Source organism: Saccopteryx leptura, chromosome 2 (genome assembly GCF_036850995.1).
Source record: "Saccopteryx leptura isolate mSacLep1 chromosome 2, mSacLep1_pri_phased_curated, whole genome shotgun sequence".
Classification (NCBI taxonomy): Eukaryota; Metazoa; Chordata; class Mammalia; order Chiroptera; family Emballonuridae; genus Saccopteryx; species Saccopteryx leptura.
In genome coordinates, this window is record NC_089504.1 from 368202230 (window position 1) to 368220664 (window position 18435).

At 47.6% G+C, this 18435-nt stretch overlaps 1 pseudogene; it reads left to right on the forward strand.

Annotated features, from left to right (window-relative positions):
• Nucleotides 1-14700: 14700 nt before the first annotated feature.
• On the forward strand, nucleotides 14701-18034 carry LOC136394556 (phosphatidate phosphatase LPIN2-like; annotated as a pseudogene).
• The last annotated feature ends 401 nt before the right edge of the window (nucleotides 18035-18435 follow it).

Consider the following 18435-nt stretch of genomic DNA (forward strand, 5'->3'; position numbering starts at 1 on the left):
TAAGACCTGCCAGGACGGCAGGAATGAGGGGGGTGGCTGATGACCCACGTGCGTGGACTGATTTCCTGGACTACGACCGGAGTGGGCATTGGCTCCTTTGTTGGATGGACTTACGGATTACGGATTTTGGACAATGTGAAATACCCTGATGGGGGTGGGGGGTGGCTTTGCTGGAAGCACTCCCCTGCCCCGGGAAGCTTTTCCCATGGCTAGGAAGAAGGCCGAGGACATTTTGTGCTTTGGGCAAAGTGCTCAGAGACTGGTGAAGTGTACCTTTGTAATTGTTGAAACTGTATGATTTGTGCTGTTGTAATTTGTGTAATGTTCTAATTTCCTTACACAGGGATGCTGGTGGTATAGATTGTGGGTAGTAAAGTGAGCATAGGGGTGGACTGTTGGGCGGATAAAATGTATTATGCTCACTATGTTAAAGATGCCGTCGCCCAGGTGATATTAATGTGTGTTGGGGGCAGGCAGGATCACTGTAGCCTGGGGCTTGGTTTTGGGATTAAGCCTTTCCCACCCTTTTTGATGTGGGGTGGTACAATCCAATCATGCTTCAGAGAAGTGACTTTGTATTAGAGACTTCCCTATTTTGTATATTGGATTAGAGGTTGTGAAGCTACACTATAAAATAGGGGTAGAACAGGAATTTGTGCGCTTGGTTCCTGAGATTATCATTAGAAGAGAGAGCAGAGGAGAGCAGAGAAAGGCCACGTGGAGGAGGCCAGGAGAAGCAGCCAAGATGGCGGAGTGCTGAGTGAGATGCCAGTTTGTGTAGAGTTTGTATTTGGGATAAGGAAGGAGATGGGGAACTGAGGAGAATAAGTCTGGTGAGCTAGAAACCTTTGATTCTAGGAAACTCGGATAAATCAGTAGCTTTGTGAGCACTGAATGTGACTGGGTTTTGGAGCCCAGTGTGTATTTTTACTTGCCCGCCGGGTGCAAGCTAGATTAAAGACTATGGCCCACCAGTTTTTGGCTCCATGGTTTCTTTACCGACTGTCCGAATCCAATGCGAACCTGCATGGGCGGGGTGGCTGTGATGGTGGCCTTGGCCCCAAATACTGGCTTTACAGCGGCAGAGGGGTGGAGAAGCAAATGTGCACTTCTCCTGTGTGCCCTGGCCGGGAATCGAACCCGGGTCCTCCGCACGCTAGGCTGATGCTCTACCGCTGAGCCAACCGGCCAGGGCGGGGTACCTCTTTCATTGGTGGTCAGTGAGAGGAGCATAGTTCCCATTGAAATACTGGTTAGTTTGTTGATTTAAATTTACTTGTTCTTTATTTTAAATATTGTATTTGTTCCTGTTTTGTTTTTTTACTTTAAAATAAGATATGTGCAGTGTACGTAGGGATTTGTTCATAGTTTTTTTTATAGTCCGGCCCTCCAACGGTCTGAGGGACAGTGAACTGGCCCCCTGTGTAAAAAGTTTGGGGACCCCTGCACTAGCCTCATGTTTTTGGTTTGGCCCATGGTTTCTGCCTTTCAGAAAGGAGTCTGACTAATTGAGGGCACAGAATAAATACAAAGTTTGTCTCTTGGTTCTTCCGTTAGCATAGGTAGCTAGATATTAATAAAGAAAGAGGAGGGTATCAAGCCTGACCAGCTGGTGGCACAGTGGATAGAGCATTGGCCTGGGAAGCCGAGGATCTAGTTTCAAAAGCCTGAGGTCTCTGGCTTGAGTGTGGGCTCACCAGTGAGTGTGGGGTTATCGGCTTGAGCATGGGATCATAGGCATGATCGCATGGTCACTAGCTTGAGACCAAGGTTGCTGGCTTGAGCTCAAACTCACAGGCTGAGCAAGGGGTCACGTGTTTGGCTGGAGCCCCCGGGTCAAGGCATGAATGAGAAAGCAAATCAATGAACAACTAAGGTGCTGCAATGAGTTGATACTTCTCATCTCTCCCCCTTCTTGTCTGTCTGTTCCTGTCTGTCTCTCTGTCTCTCTCTCTCTCTCTACACACACACACACACAAAAGGAGCTAAAGGGATTGTAAGGCCAGTAGCCGTGGCCACCATCACAGCCACCTGGCCAGTGCAAATTCACGTTAGATTCGGACAGATGATAATGAAACAATGGAGCCAAGAACTGGTGGGCCATCATTTTTAATCCTAGCTTGCACCCGGTGGGCAAGTAAAACACACACTGGGCTCCAAAACCCACTCATTCAGTGCTCACAAAGCTACTGACTCATCGGAGTTTCCTAGTGTAAAGCCAGCAGGCACGGCCAGGGCCAGCATCAGAGCTGCCCAGCCCATACAGGTTCGCATTGGATTTGGACAATCGGTAAAGAAGCAGCGGAGCCAAGAACTGATGGGCCATAGTCTTTAATTCTAGCTTGCACCCGGCGGGCAAGTAAAAATACACACTGGGATCCAAAACCCAGTCACATTCAGTGCTCACAAAGCTACTGACTTATCCGAGTTTCCTAGAATCAAAGGTTTCTAGCTCACCAGCCTTATTCTCCTCAGTTCCCCATCTCCTTCCTTATCCCAGATACAAACTCTACACAAACTGGCATCTCACTCAGCACTCCGCTATCTTGCTGCTTCTCCTGGCCACATGACCTCTTTCTGCTCTCTGCTCTGCTCCCTCTGCTCTCTCATGCTAATCATCCCAGGAACCAAGAGGGCAAGCTCTTGTTCTGCCCCCATTTTATAGTGTAGAAATCCAAACCTTTAATCCAATATACAAAGTAGGGAAGTCTCTAATACAAAGTCACTTCTCTGAGGCATGATTGGATTGTACCACCCCACATCAAAACAGGTGGGAAAGGCTTAATCCCAAAACCAAGCCCCAGGCTACAAGGATTCTGCCTGCCCACAGAGACAAACATTAATATCACCTGGGCAACGGCCTCCACGTGGGCAGCACCACTTTAACAAAGTGAGCATAATACATTTTATCTGCCCAACACCTAGAATCAAAGGTTTCTAGCTCACCAGCCTTATTCACTTCTGTTCCCCATCTCCTTCCCTCTCCACACACAAACTCTGCACAAACTGGCTTCTAACTCAGTGTTGGGCAGATAAAATATGTTATGCTCACTTTGTTAAAGATGGCGCTGCCCATGTGAGGCCGTCGCCCAGGTGATATTAATGTGTGTTGGGGGCAGGCGGTGGGCAGGCAGAATCCTTGTAGCCTGGGGCTTGCTTTTGGGATTAAGCCTTTCCCACCCTTTTTGATGTGGGGTGGTGCAATCCAATCATGCCTCAGAGAAGTGACTTTGTATTAGAGACTTCCCTATTTTGTAGATTGGATTAAAGGTTTTGAATCTACACTATAAAATAGGGGCAGACTGGGAGCTTGCTCTCTTGGTTCCTGAGATTATCATTAGAGGAGAGAGCAGAGCAGAGAGCAGAAAGAGGCCATGTGGCCAGGAGAAGGAGCCAAGATGGCGGAGTGCTGAGTGAGAGGCCAGTTTGTACGGTTTGATGCAGGAGAAACAGATGCTGGGAACAGAGGTGAATAAATCTGGTGAGCTAGAAACCTTTGATTCTAGGAAACTCGGATAAATCAGTAGCTTTGTGACCACTGAATGTGAGTGGGTTTTGGAGCCCAGTGTGTGTTTTTACTTGCTCACCGGGTGCAAGCTAGAATTAAAGATGACAGCCCATCTGTTGGGCAGATAAAATGTATTATGCTCACTTTGTTAAAGAGGCCGTTGCCCAGGCGATATTAACGTGTGTTGAGACACCTTGTAGCCTGGGGCTTGGTTTTGGGATTAAGCCTTTCCCACCCTTTTTGATGTGGGGTGGTTGTAAAGCCAACAGCCAGGCCCAGGCCCACTATCATAGCAGCCCGGTCCATGCAGGTTCACATTGGATTCGGACAGTCGGTAAAGAAACAATGGAGCCACAAACTGGTGGGCCATAGTCTTTAATCCTAGCTTGCACCCGGCGGGCAAGTAAATACACACTGGGCTCCAAAACCCAATCACATTCAGTGCTCACAAAGCCACTGACTTATCCGAGTTTCCTAGAATCAAAGGTTTCTAGCTCACCAGCCTTATTCTCCTCAGTTCCCCATCTCCTTCCTTATCCCAGATACAAACTCTACACAAACTGGCCTCTCACTTAGCACTCCGCCATCTTGGCTGCTTCTCCTGGCCTCCTCCACGTGGCCTCCTTCTCTGCGGCTGCTTCTCCTGGCCTCCTCCACGTGGCCTCCTTCTCTGCGGCTGCTTCTCCTGGCCTCCTCCACGTGGCCTCCTTCTCTGCGGCTGCTTCTCCTGGCCTCCTCCACGTGGCCTCCTTCTCTGCTCTCTCTTCTAATGATAATCTCAGGAACCAAGCGCCCAAACTCTCGTTCCGCCCCCATTTTATATTGTAGCTTCACAACCTCTAATCCAATATACAAAATAGGGAAGTCTCCAATACAAAGTCACTTCTCCAAGGCATGATTGGATTGTACCACCCCACATCAAAAAGGGTGGGAAAGGCTTAATCCCAAAACCAAGCCCCAGGCTACAAGGATTCTCAACACACATTATCACCTGGGTGACGGCCTCTTTAACAAAGTGAGCATAATACATTTTATCCGCCCAACAGTGGTACAATCCAATCATGCCTCAGAGAAGTGACTTTGTATTAGAGACTTCCCTACTTTGTATATTGGATTAGAGGTTGTGAAGTTACAGTATAAAGTGGGGGCAAAACGGGAGTTTGCCCTCTTGGTTCCAGAGATTATCATTAGAAAAGAGAGCAGAGGAGAGCAGAGAAAGGCCACGTGGAGGAGACCAGGAGAAGCAGCCAAGCTGGCGGAGTGCTGAGTGAGATGCCAGTTTGTGTAGAGTTTGTATCTGGGATAAGGAAGGAGATGGGGAACTGAAGAGAATAAGGCTGGTGAGCTAGAAACCTTTGATTCTAGGAAACTCGGATAAGTCAGTAGCTTTGTGAGCACTGAATGTGACTGGGTTTTGGAGCCTAGTGTGTATGTTTTTACTTGCCCGGCCGGGTGCAAGCTAGAATTAAAGACTATGGCCCACCAGTTTGTGGCTCCATTGTTTCTTTGCCGACTGTCCGAATCCAATGCGAACCTGCATGGACCGGGCTGCTGTGATGGTGGCCTTGTCTACTGGCTTTACACTCAGCACTCCACCATCTTGGCTGCTTCTCCTGGCCTCCTCCATGTGGCCTTTCTCTGCTCTCCTCTCTAATGTTAATCTCAGGAACCAAGAGAAAGCAAGCTCCAGGTCTGCCCCACTTTATAGTGTAGAAATACAAACCTTTAATCCAATATACAAATAGGGAAGTCTCTAATACACAGTCACTTATCTGAGGCATGATGGAATTGCACCACCCCACATCAAAAAGGGTGGGTAAGGCTTAGTCCGAAAACCAAGCCCCAGGCTACAAGGATCCTGCCTGCCCACAACCAGCCCACAACACACACTAATATAATCACGCTCATCCCAAGAAGGGCAACTAATATCACCTGGGCAACAGGCTTCCACGTGGGCAGTGCCATCTTTAACAAAGTGAGCATAATATATTTTATCTGCCCAACAGGGATCAAACGTTAAAAAGTCTGCTAGTTTCGGCCCTGGCCGGTTGGCTCAGTGGTAGAACGTCGGCCTGGAGTGCAGGAGTCCCGGGTTAGATTCCCGGCCAGGGCACACAGGAGAGGCGCCCATCTGCTTCTCCACCCCTCCCCCTCTCCTTCCTCTCTGTCTCTCTCTTCCCCTCCCACAGCAGCCAAGGCTCCATTGGAGCAAAGTTGGCCCGGGCGCTGAGGATGGCTCTGTGGCCTCTGCCTCAGGCACTAGAATGGCTCTGGATGCAACAGAGTGATGCCCCAGAGGGGCAGAGCATCGCCCCCTGGTGGGCATGCTGGGTGGATCCCAGTCAGGTGCATGCGGGAGTCTGTCTGACTGCCTCCCCGTTTCCAGCTTCGGAAAAATGCAAAAAAAAAAAAAAAAAAGTCTGCTAGTTTCACTTGGAAGTTACAGCTTCAGATAGGCTTGCCCACCAGGGGGATTACCTCCCCCATGCAGAGAGGAAAGACCAGCTTTTCAATTTCCTAAGAGTATAATGGGTCCATCCCCAGACTAGCGGATAAATAGCGGGAGCAATTTCCCTGCTGGGTTCATGCCCTGTAGAGGTCAAGATGGTGCAGGAGGTGGTGCTTTGGAGGTGCTTTGACTTTGAGGCACGGACAGTAGGAACTAAGATGACATCATAGTGGTCTGTTAATCTAGCCTGGAAAAAAGATCAAATTGGATAAGGGACATAGAACTCGGGAAGATCTAGGAAATGGATTGGTTAGGCTGAGGGAAGAACCATCAGAAGCCCATGAAAGATTGAGAAGTTGATTGGTTAGTTTAAAAAAGTGCCTAGTCTGACCAGGTGGTGGCGCAGTCAATAGAACATTGAACTGGGACACGGAGGACCGAGGTTCAAGACCCTAAGGTCGCCAGCTTGAATGCGGGCTCATCTGGTTTTAGCAAAACTCACCAGCTTGAGCCCAAGATCACTGGGTCGAGCAAGGGATCACTGAGTCTGCTGTAGCCCCCTGGTCAAGGCACATATGAGAAGGCAATCAATGAACAACTAAGGTTCTGCAATGTAGAATTGATGCTTCTCATCTCTCTCCCTTCCTGTCTGTCTGTCCCTCTCTCTGTCTCTGTCAAAAAAAAAAAACACACAAAAAAAAACTGCCTAGCCTGAGATAATATAATCATCTCAACAAAGTTTGAGGCTCTTTGCCCTGGCCGGTTGGCTCAGTGGTAGAGTGTCAGCCTGGCGTGCAGGAGTCCTGGGTTCAATTCCTGGCCAGGGTACACAGGAGAAGCGCCCATCTGCTTCTCCACCCCTCCCCCTCTCCTTCCTCTCTGTCTCTCTCTTCCCCTCCAGCAGCCAAGGCTCCATTGGAGCAAAGTTGGCCCCAGAGCTGAGGATGGCTCCATGGCCTCTGCCTCAGGCGGTAGAATGGCCCTGGTTGCAACAAAGCAACACCGCAGATGGGCAGAGCATCGCCCCCTGGTGGGCATGCCGGGTGGATCCCGGTCGGGCGCATGCGGGAGTCTGTCTGACTGCCTCCCCATTTCCAACTTCAGGAAAAAAAAATAAATTAAAAAATAAATAAATAAATAAATAAATAAATATAAAATAAAACAAAGAAGCTCTTCCCTTTATCCCTTGGTAACACAGTTTGTGCGTTCTCCCAGTAGCCATGCAGCCTTAGGAGCCAAGCTGGCTGGCAGCCACGAGGGCCCAGCAGCCCTGTGGCCTCCCAAGTGCAGGCTCTGAATGTGAGCCTGGGTATAGATAGCTATTCAGTGCCAACCAGAGCGCAGCCAGGAACACAGACTATGCTAGCCAGAAAAGGACAAAGGCTGGACTAGACTAAACTTTGAAATGGATTGAGTCATGGAGCAGAATATCTGAACACTTGTCTTTGTATTGGGCTTGATGAAGACCAGATTGGACTTTTTTTATGGTGAGATGGATGGAAAAAAGACATTGGAAACCTGTGGGAAACCTTCTAATTCCACTCCAATAAACCCTCTCACCACCAAGCCTCACTTCCCCCCCTTACATGGGGGCCCCGGAATACTTTCTTCAGGACTCCATGAAAGAATTACATTTCCACTGGCATCACTTCTATTCTAACTTTCAGCCATAATGAACAAATTACAGTGCTCTAAACATGCTGTTGTAATGTAAGAAATGTCAAAATTGGTAGAGAACTTTTAAGAGTTTAATTGTGCCAAACTGATGACAGTTGCTGGGGAGCCATGTCTCAACAGACTGAGAAAATGCTCCAGGGAATGGCAGTTTTGCCACTTATTTTATATATTAGAGTAGAAAGAGGAGATGGAAGGGGTTACATGCAATCCATTGGTGGTAGATTAGGGAGGCTGGAGAAAGCAAATCAGGAAAATCTCTGAGATTGGAAGAAGTAAAATGGAGAACCTTTTTTTTTTTTTTTTTTTTTTTTTAAGATTTAAGCTTGCATCATTGATTTAAGACTTTTCTCCATTTTTTCTTTTTTTTTTTTTTTTTTTTGTATTTTTCTGAAGTTGGAAACGGGGAGGCAGCCAGACAGACTCCCGCATGCGCCCAACCGGGATCCACCCGGCATGCCCACCAGGGGGCGATGCTCCGCCCATCTGGGCCATTCTAGTACCTGAGGCAGAGGCCACAGAGCCATCCTCAGCACCCAGGCCAACTTTTCTCCAATGGAGCCTCAGCTGCGGGAGGGGAAGAGAGAGATAGAGAGGAAGGAGAGGGGGAGGGGTGGAGAAGCAGATGGGCGCTTCTCTTGTGTATCCTGGCCAGGAATCGAACCCAAGACTCCTGCACGCCAGGCTGACGCTCTACCACTGAGCCAACCAGCCAGGGCCTCTCCATTTTTTTTTAAGATTTTATTTATTCATTTTAGAGAGAGGAGACAGAGAGAGAGAGAGAAGGGGGGAGGAGCAGAAAGCATCAACTCCCATATGTGCCTTGACCAGGCAAGCCCGTGGTTTTGAACCAGCAACCTCAGCATTCCAGGTTGACTCTTTACCCACTGCGCCACCACAGGTCAGGCGAAACTTTTTATTTTTACATTGGTAGGTATAGGATAGTTAACAATTAACATTTGTAGCACATAGAAATGGTATTTCAGTAGCAAGATAACAGTGAGGGGTTATGTGGTCTGGTGATCTCCTGCTCAGGTGAGAGATTGTGACCTGAGGGATATGAGAACAGAGGGATTACCTTGACCTTCCAAAGGTATGTTATTGTGGATGCACAAAGAGAGTAGACAGGCTCAGTTAAGGTAAAGATTTACTTTTGTCAAGGAAGATAACTGGCATCTGACCAGGGAGTGGTGCAGTGGATAGAGCGTCGGACTGGGATGCCGAGGACCCAGGTTCGAGACCCCCGAGGTCGCCAGCTTGAGTGCGGGATCATCTGGTTTGAGCAAAACTCACCAGCATGGACCCAAGGTCACTGGCTCAAGTAAGGGGTTACTCGGTGTGCTGAAGGCCCGTGGTCAAGGCACATATGAGAAAGCTATCAATGGACAACTAAGGTGTTGCAATGCGCAACGAAAAACTAATAATTGATGCTTCTCATCTCTCCATTCCTGTCTGTCTATCCCTGTCTATCCCTCTCTCTGACTGTCTCTGTAAAAAAAAAAAAAAAAAAAAAAAAAGAAAGAAAGAAAAGGAAAATAACTGGCCTCCAACATGATTATCCATCATGACTCACTTTAATTTGAGAAGTCTTAATTTCAGACCATCCTATGGGTTTTCATCCACATTGGGTAGCTCATGCTGCTTCTTCTGTGTAGAATCCCCTCCTCACTTTCTTCTCTTTGCTATCTCCTCATTGCCCCTCAAGGCTTTGTTTTTATCACATTGCATGCCTTGTCTGTTTGCCTATGGGAGAAGCAATTTGAGGGATTGCCCCAGATTGAGTGAATCAGATCTGTGCTTAATAAGGTCTTCTGGTGATTCTTTCCCCCATTTAAAAAAAATTTTTTTTTAATTTTTTTTTATTTTTTTATTTTTTTTACAGAGACAGAGAGTGAGTCAGAGAGAGAGTCAGAGAGAGGGATAGACAGGGACAGACAGACAGGAACAGAGAGAGATGAGAAGCATCAATCATTAGTTTTTCATTGTGCATTGCAACACCTTAGTTGTTCATTGATTGCTTTCTCATATGTGCCTTGACTGCGGGCCTTCAGCAGACTGAGTGACCCCTTGCTGGAGCCAGCAACCTTGGGTTCAAGCTGGTGGGCTTTTGCTCAAACCAGATGAGCCTGCGCTCAAGCTGGCGACCTCAGGGTCTCGAACCTGGGTCCTCTGCATCCCAGTCCGATGCTCTATCCCACTGCGCCACCGCCTGGTCAGGCCCATTTAAAATTTGAGGAGTAGTCTGACTTGTGGTGGCGCAGTGGATAAAGCATCGACCTGGAAATGCTGAGGTCGCTGGTTCAAAACCCTGGGCTTGCCTGGTCAAGGCACATATGGGAGTTGAAGCTTCCTGCTCCTCTCCCCCTTCGTTCTCTTTCTTCTCTCTCTCTCTCTCTCTCTCTCTCCTTTCTAAAAATGAATAAATAAAACAAAACAAACAAACAAACAAAAATAAAATTTGAGGAGTACTTGCACCTCCTCCTATGATTATAATGTATAAAATAAGATACAATATTTTCATTCTCTGGAGCGTTTTCTCAATCTGTTGAGATTTTGCTTTCTGGCAATTGCTCTCAGTTTGGCTCAAATAAACTCATAAAAATTCTTAACCAAAAAAATAATAATAATAATTTGAGGTGCACTATGTCAATGTGATGCTACATAGCCTTAATTTAATTGGCAGGCCTTGTAGTGGTCCATAAGCAAAGGCAGGCATGATAAAGAAAGGGGAATGGCACTCGGAATCCAATTAACCTGGTTGGAATTTTTACCAGTTACAACCTTTAAATGCTTGTTATGAAACAATAAATACGAAAGGCCTGATACTTAGTAAATACTTAATAAATCATAGACTCTTCCCTGAAAGATTCCAAGGCTAGAAAGTAGGATATATCTAGCCTCTAGATCAGGTATTGTCACCAATTGCCTAAATCATGAAACCATAGAGTTGGAAGGGACCTTCATATAGACACCATTTACTTTAGTAATCTTGTGTTATAGATATAGAAACTAAAGCTCATAGCTGGATTGGAGATCAAGTCTTCTAAATTCAGTGCTCTGCTTCACAGCTTCCTCATTTGTAAAATAAGGAAAACAATACCTTCACCTACTTGTCTCAGGTGGCCTCTGATTTTACATAAGTATTTAACAACTCTTTAAAAATGCAAGGTATAATTTTTATTGTTTTTAATTTTAGATTGTGTTATGATTGTTGGGATTTGTAAGACTTCATTTCATCAAGCTGAGAAGGATGTGTTCGTGAGAGAAATGGTCTGTACCATAGTGAAACTCAAACCCAGAGCAATGTGTAAGCAAATGAGCAATGCAACTTCCCCTGCAGGACCTCTTGAGCCTCAGATTTCATCTACATTAGATGTAGACCACTTTCTTAACTTGTAGTTAGTTGAGGTTCCCTCAGAATCAAAACTGAGGCCCTGGCCTGTTGACTCAGTGGATAGAGCATCGACCTGGCTTATGGATGCCCTGGGTTCGATTCCCGGTCAGGGCACACAAGAGAAACAATCCTCTGCTTCTCCTCTTTCTTCTCTCCCTTCTCTCCCTCCTCTCCTCTGTAAAGCCAGTAGCTGCGGCCACCATCACAGCCGCCTGGCCCATACAAGTTCGCATTTGATTCAGACAGACAGTAATGAAACAACAGAGCCAAAAACTGGTGGGCCATAGTCTTTAATCCTAGCTTGCACCCGGTGAGCAAGTTAAAACACACACTGGGCTCCAAAACCCACTCATTCAGTGCTCACAAAGCTACTGACTTTTCCGAGTTTCCTAGAATCAAAGGTTTCTAGCTCACCAGACTTATTCACCTCTGTTCCCCATCGCCTTCCTTCTCCCTGCACAAACTCTGAACAAACTGGCTTCTCACTCAGCACTCCACCATCTTGGCTGCTTCTCCTGGCCTCCTCCACGTGGCCTTTCTCTGCTCTCTTCTCTAATGCTAATCTTAGGAACCAAGCGGACAAGCTCCAGGTCTGCCCCACTTTATAGTGTAGAAATCAAAAACCTTTTTTTTTTTTTTTTTGTATTTTTCTGAAGCTGGAAACGGGGAGAGACAGACAGACTCCCGCATGCTCCCGACCGGGATCCACCCGGCACGCCCACCAGGGGCGACGCTCTGCCCACCAGGGGGCGATGCTCTGCCCCTCCGGGGCGTCACTCTGCTGCGACCAGAGCCACTTTAGCGCCTGGGGCAGAGGCCAAGGAGCCATCCCCAGCGCCCGGGCCATCTTTGCTCCAATGGAGCCTTGGCTGCGGGAGGGGAAGAGAGAGACAGAGAGGAAGGAGGGGAGAGGGTGGAGAAGCAAATGGGCGCTTCTCCTATGTGCCCTGGCCGGGAATCGAACCCGGGTCCCCCACACGCCAGGCCGACACTCTACCGCTGAGCCAACTGGCCAGGGCAAAAACCTTTAATCCAATATACAAACAAGGAAGTCTCTAATACAAAGTCACTTATCTGAGGCATAATGGGATTCCCCATGAGAGAGCACCACCCCACATCAAAAAGAGTGAAAAAGGGCCCTGGCCGGTTGGCTCAGCGGTAGAGCGTCGGCCTGGCGTGCGGGGGACCCGGGTTCGATTCCCGGCCAGGGTGCATAGGAGAAGCACCCATTTGCTTCTCCACCCCCACCCCCTCCTTCCTCTCTGTCTCTCTCTTCCCCTCCCACAGCCAAGGCTCCATTGGAGCAAAGATGGCCCGGGCGCTGGGGATGGCTCCTTGGTCTCTGCCCCAGGCGCTAGAGTGGCTCTGGTTGTGGCAGAGCGACACCCCGGAGGGGCAGAGCATCGCCCCCTGGTGGGCAGAGCATCGCCCCTGGTGGGCAGAGCGTCGCCCCTGGTGGGTGTGCTGGGTGGATCCTGGTCAGGCGCATGCGGGAGTCTGTCTGACTGTCTCTCCCCATTTCCAGCTTCAGAAAAATACAAAAAAAAAAAAAAAAAGAGTGAAAAAGGCTTAGTCCTAAAACCAAGCCACAGGCTACAAGGATTCTACCTGCCCACAGCCCGCCCCCAACATACAATGCAAACTATAAGTGAGCAAGCATATATATCATTATTTACAAACTTATTTGACCAACATCCTCCCACAGCCAGTGGCTCGATTGGTTTGCGCATTGGCCCCAGGTATTAAAGATAGCTGGTTTGGTCCAAGGATGGGCCTCAGGTGCTAAAAATAGCTTGGTTGATTCTAGCCTTGGCCCCAGACAGGGGTAGCAGGTGGATCCTGGTTAGGGTGCATGTGGAAGTCTGTCTCACTATCTCCCCTCCTCTCACTTAAAAAAAAAAAAAGAATAAAAACCAGCAACTAAAGTAGACTTGCCATCAAAGAAGAAAGGTGTCCTCAAAAGAAACCAATACCAGGGACCAGATGATATTTTCCTAGATGGCTTAAAGGCTTAAAGGTTTTATAACCTTAAGTTGCAGCTTTCTTTTTTTTTTTAATTTTTATTTATTGATTTTAGTGAGAGTGTTTGTCAAATAAGTTTGTAAATATGATGTATGTTTGCTTGCTTTGCATGTGGTAGACAGGCTGTATGCTGGCAAAGTCATTATATCCTAAAGCAGGGGTCCCCAAACTTTTTACAGGGGGCCAGTTCACTGTCCCTCAGACCGTTGGAGGGCCCAACTATAAAAAAACTATGAACAAATCCTTATGCACACTGCACATCTCTTATTTTAAAGTAAAAAAATAAAACGGGAACAAATACAATATTTAAAATAAAGAACAAGTAAATTTAAATCAACAAACTGACCAGTAAGTATTTCAATGGGAACTATGCTCTTTTCACTGACCACGAATGAAAGAGGTGCCCCTTCCAGAAGTGTGGCGGGGGCCGGATAAATGGCCTCGGGGGGCCGCATGCGGCCCGCGGGCCGTAATTTGGGGACCCCTGTCCTAAGGCTTAGTTTTAAGACTAAGCCTTTCCCTCCTTTCTAATACTAAGGTCTTCTCAAAACTAAGCTTTTCCCCACATCCTTGACTGCTGCATGATGTGGGGTGGTGCACTCTTATGAGGAATCCCATTTATGCCTCAGATAAGTGGCTTTGTATCAGAGACTTCCTTATTTGTATATTGGCTTAAAGGCTTTAATTTTCTACACTATAAAATGAAGCAGACCAGGGGCTCTCACTCTCTCAGTTCCTGCTATCAGCATTGCAGAGGCCTCCCTGACCCCGTGCCCTCTATGGGAAAAGCAGAATTTCTACTTCTCCCTTTGCTTCTCTTGTGGCTTGCCTGTCTTGGTGAGACGCCAATAAACAGAATGGCCCACCATCCTCCAACTCCGCCATTTCTTTACCGTCTGCCCGAATCCAATGGGAACCTGCATGTGAATGGCCACGATGGCAGTCCCTGGCCATACAACTGGTGTAGTTTGTGGCAGGATTCAGAGATCGGTATGGAGCCGCCACCCTGGAGGTGCATGGTAGAGGACTGGTTGTTGTTCTGGCTCCCTGTGGCTGTCCTTTTAGTGGCCATGGGCTACGTGTTTTTTACTCAAGGGGAAACCAGGAGTTCTGTGTGAGAAGCTTACTGAGGTCAAAAGCTCCTGGATGAATTGCAAATTGAACGGCAGAAAAGGCTTGAATTGGAGCGAGCACTGGAGAAGGAATTATGGGTTCACAAGTTGCAGTTTGCCCTGGAAGCTGAATGTTTGCACCGGCAGTTGCTGGAGAAACAACTGTGGATTCAAGAGCTTGAGGCAGCCATAGGAGCCTAAACGGTCACCAAAGGAGCAGCAGCAGCCATACCGATAGACTGTCTTTGAGTCAGAGGGAGCAGGTGCTTGCAACTCCTCTTCTGAGGATGAGAAGGCTCAGGCTAAAGCTGCCATGCACACACTCAGAGCCCAATCAGTGGTCGCCAAGAAAGTAAAAACCCAGCAGCAAAGAGCCCCTCAGGGGCAGCCACAGCTTCTCATCCAGGTAATGGAACACTCTGTGGTCTGGTCCTATACCCAGGCAGAGCTGATGGAGTTGGGGGCACAATTTAGGCAGAAATCTACTGAATCCCTGGTAGTTTAGTTACTACAATTATGGGACATAGGGGTGGCTGGCATCATGCTCTGTGGAACAGAGATGGAGAAATTGGCCACCATTACCACACACTCCTCCTTGAAGGAGCGTCTTCAGAATTGCCATGACAACCCAGGAGACCATAGCCAATTAGAATGGGTGATGGCCGCCATTCATATGGTCTGGCAGAATGCTGGAGAATTGTCAGGGGCAGTGAGTTGGTGGCAGCGCTACATTGAGTTAGTAAAGGTTCTTTGAAACTAGGTATGAAAAATGCTGCTTTCAATTCGGGGTTCCATGGGCCAGATGAAGAAGTGTTTACGGCAAAAATGAGGGACTTTATCCTTGCTAGCGCCCCATTAGCCCGTTTTGGGTCACTTGTGGCTATCTTGGGCCCCTATGTGGGCCAGCCCATCAATGCAGTTACACAGATGGTAGCAGATTTGGGAAAGCTGTAATTTCTTTATGGCCAATAATGAGTTCTCCTATTTTACTACACATAGAACCAGCAGATGCTGGTGTATTGGCCAATAAGATTTGGTATGCCCGCTCAGGGTGGCCTCTGGTACCAGCTACTGTGCTGTCTGCAGACAAAACTCTGGCATGTATTCTGCCAGAGGGAAAAGATTTGCCTCTCTTGGTGCTGCTGACTCTCTCATTTTGCCCATAGCTTTTGATTTGTTAATTCTGTTGCTGTAGTTTGTACTGTTTCTGTTTATGCAATGTACCCAACTCTTCACACAGTGACCTTAGTGGAAGATACCTGTGGTTTAGATTGTAAATCGAGCAAAAAGGGTGTTTTCTGCTTTTCCCATGGCTTTTCTTGTGGCTTGCCTGTCTTGGTGAGACACCAATAAACAGAATGGCCCACCATCCTCCAACTCCACCATTTCTTTACCATCTGCCCGAATTGAATGAGAACCTGCATGTGAATGTCCATGATGGCGGCCCCTGGCCATACAGAGAGGAAGGGAGAGAGAGAGAGAGAGACAGGAACACTGAGCTGCTCCTCTATGTGCTCTGACTGGGATCAAACGAGCAACCTCTGTGCTTTGGGACAATGCTCCAACCAACTGAGCTATCCTTCCAGTGTAAGTTGCAACTTTCTATTTGCCCAAAAGTAAATCAGACCCTAGCACCTGGCAGTAGCCCAAGTCTGACACGCTCTCTGGCTCCCAGTCCCCACAGTCCATGGAGCATGGTCGCTGATAGTGGCACCAGTGCCTCTCTGATTCTGCCATGGACTTGTCCGACATCATCACCTCCCTTTGTGGGGGCCTCAGTGAGAACAGAAAAATTTGTAAAGAGAAATTCATAGAGCATGTCATTATTTATCATAAATTTTCAGAAAACCCTACATAGAAAATCCTAACCTTGTAATACAGATATATAACCATTACTATAACTGGGCTTTGGCCACTCCCATGGTCCTTTGTATTCCAGAAGAGTTTGCCTAAGGCCACAGTGGATTCCTGGGTCAAAGAGAAGATGCCAAAGAAATCTGGTCACTGGTGGTTTTGATGTAAGAGAGAAAGCATGACTAAGTATCTGCCAGAGGCCACAGAAGGGAAATCTGCGGAGCCACCCACCAGTGACCTGCCATCATGCACAAAGGAGCCAGCCAGTAGCAGGCCAGCAGAGGATGACTCATTCAGTGATGAGGAGTCACAGGATCTCAAAGAATCAATCAAAGTGGTCCCTGTCTCCATGGAGCCCCTGAGCCACAGCAGCACGACCTCATATAAGGTCTTTCTGCCTCTCCTCAGACAAGATAGCAAAACTGAAGCTCCAAGATGGCCCAAATGATGTCCCGTTTGGTACTGCAAACCCATGTCAAGGTACCTGCTGCTGCGCAGGCACCATTTACTTGTGGAACTGGAATGACAAGTTCATCATTTATGATATAGACCAGGGGTCCCCAAACTTTTTACACAGGGGGCCAGTTCACTGTCCTCAGACTGTTGGAGGGCCACCACATACAGTGCTGCTCTCACTGACCACTAATGAAAGAGGTGCCCCTTCTGGAAGTGCAGCGGGGGGCTGGATAAATGGTCTCAGTGGGCCACATGCGGCCCGCAGGCTGTAGTTTGGGGTCGCCTGATATAGATGGAACAATAACCAAATTTGATGCTGTTGCGAACCAGTGCAGCTAGTAATTCTGGGTCCTGAGGGAGAATGGTGCAGAATTAAGAAAATAGACTCACCAAGAAAAGACAATGGGATCAGGAGGCCTCTTCAATGCTGATGGCAATATCAGAGAGAGCGAGCCCCCAGTCTTTGCTTTATTATATAGCATAGACAATTAAAGCCAATATACAAATAGGGAAGTCTCTGATACAAAGCCACTCATCTGAAGCATAAATTGGATTCCTCATAAGAGTGCACCACCCTACATCATGCAACAGTCAAGGGTGTGGAGAAAAGTTTAGTGTTGAAAAGATCTTAGTATTAAAAGATCTTAGTATTAAGACATCTTAGTATTAAGAGAGTGGGAGGCCTGACCTGTGGTGGCGCAGTGGATAAAGCGTCGACCTGGAAATGCTGAGGTCACCGGTTTGAAGCCCTGGGCTGGCCTGGTCAAGGCACATATGGGAGTTGATGCTTCCTGCTCCTCCCTCTTCTCTCTCTCTCTCTCCTCTCTCTCTCTCCTTTCTAAAATGAATAAAAAATAAAAAATATATATATTAAAAAAAAAAAAAGAGAGAGTGGGAAAGGCTCAGTCCCAAACCAAGCCTTAGGCTACAGCGATCACAGCCCACCTCCCACATGATGCTTTGGGACAGATTCTTCCACAGGGGGATAAAGACTGGACTCATCAGGTTATTGCAAAGCTCTACCTACCCCACCATCATCAAGAATGGGTACACGTTTCTGTATTGATCTGTTTGTGACATCAGCTTAGCTGACATGACTTGTGGCTACCTGCACTGGGTCCATGGCAAGGGCACAATCTTGCCCTGGCATTCTCTGATACTGTCGCCCAGCAACTTGTTCTTGCCTTCCACAGGGAAGTGATAGGAAATAAACCAGAGAAATACAAAATTGGGTATCTGAATTATATCAAGAATCTGTTTGCCTCATCCAAGCAGCCTTTCTTTGCTGCCTTTGGAAACCACCCAAATGATTTCTATGCTTGCACACACGGTGGAGTTCCAGACTGCAGAATATTCACTGTAAACCTGAAGGTTCACAAATGGACCCGATACAAGAAAGGACCAAAGGAAATAAGTCATTGTATCACAGACTGAGAGAGCTCCAGGAGCACATGTTCCCACTTCTCAATAAGGAACAGAATTCTGTCTTTCCATGTTCAGAGTTCAGCAACTTCTGCTACTGGTGCGATCCAATCCCCAAAGTAGACCTGGATGACCTGGCCTGAGGCAGTTGCACTGGGAATTCCTCAGTCTCTCACCTTGCAGCTAGGAAAGGTGACCTGCCCTTTTGCTGGAGAGAAGACACTAGGCTCCCTTCCCAGCCACAGGTGTGGGGGCAAGACCAGTGTTGACAGCCAGGCTCTTAAAGATTAAACTGTCATCTCCTTCACCCTGCTGGACTCTGCGGAGTTGCAGAGGAAGAAGTGAGGGAAGCTCAGACAATAGGACCTGATGTCAGAGGCCTGTGATCCTGTCCCTAGTTGGTTCTCACACACACTCTGTGTCAAGTTGTATGCTGCCTATTCCTTTAATTGCATAATTTAAAAAGAAGAAAAAAGCAGCTAAATAAGAGTGGACCAGCCTGACCAGGTGGTGGCGCAGTGGACAGAGTGTCGGACTGGGATGC